The sequence below is a fragment of the Octodon degus genome, unplaced genomic scaffold, assembly GCF_000260255.1.
Source record: "Octodon degus isolate 3935 unplaced genomic scaffold, OctDeg1.0 scaffold00007, whole genome shotgun sequence".
Classification (NCBI taxonomy): Eukaryota; Metazoa; Chordata; class Mammalia; order Rodentia; family Octodontidae; genus Octodon; species Octodon degus.
The window spans coordinates 8,376,839-8,377,706 of NW_004524583.1; the positions used below are offsets into that span (position 1 = coordinate 8,376,839).

At 36.2% G+C, this 868-nt stretch overlaps 1 protein-coding gene across 1 annotated transcript in view; it reads right to left on the reverse strand.

Annotated features, from left to right (window-relative positions):
• Positions 1-868, reverse strand: part of Nrxn3 (neurexin 3) — a 1,645,001-nt gene that overhangs the window by 1,497,301 nt on the left and 146,832 nt on the right. The window lies entirely within an intron of this gene.

Consider the following 868-nt stretch of genomic DNA (forward strand, 5'->3'; position numbering starts at 1 on the left):
AGCTCAGTGGAATAAGTGCTTGCCTGGCAAGCACAAAGTCCTGAGTTCAGTCCCTGGTACCCCCAAATAAAATGAAATAAAATGTGTACTTCGCTGTACATTACAGCATGATTTATAGTAGAAAATGCAAATAAATTGAAAATCTGCTTAAAAAATAAGCAATTAAAATATGGCATATTAATGCTAAACAATATTTGTTCAACCAGTAGAATTATATTTCCCAAGAATTTAATGACTAGGTAAGAAAAATCAAGGAAACGTGGCAAAATGTAGTAGACATTACTTCTAGGTTGTTTATTTCTTGCTTCTCTGACTCCTCTCTAAATTTTCCAAGTATTAGGGGCCAGCAATATCTCTCTGTAAAAGATCAGATAGCAAATATTTTAGTTTTTTCAGGTTATGATCTCTGTTGCAGTCACTGATTCTTCCTCTCTAGAGGAAAACAACCTGAAATGATAGGGATGCAAACAGCCACGACTGTGTTCCAATAAAACCTTGTTTACACAGGCCTCTGTGTGATAATGCCTGTCCTATGAACACACAAAAAGTGACTGCTATGTTTATTAAAGGACTTTTTAGAGGTTGAGGAGATGGCTCAGTGGAATAAGTGCTTCCCTGGCAAGCGCAAGGGCCTGAGTTCAATCCCCAGTTCCTCAAAAAAAAAGATGTTTTAAAAAATTTATCTTCACTAATCTGTTATCACAATTCCTTCTATCCACCTCAGATTCCAGGGTTAACTGTTAAACATTGATTGCAATCGGTTTTACTCACAAATAATGCAATAATTCAGTACAGCACTGTGCTCTACTTCACTGGAACTGAGTGTATGCTCAGTGTGTCTAAGTACATGCAGTCAAAAAAAAAAAAA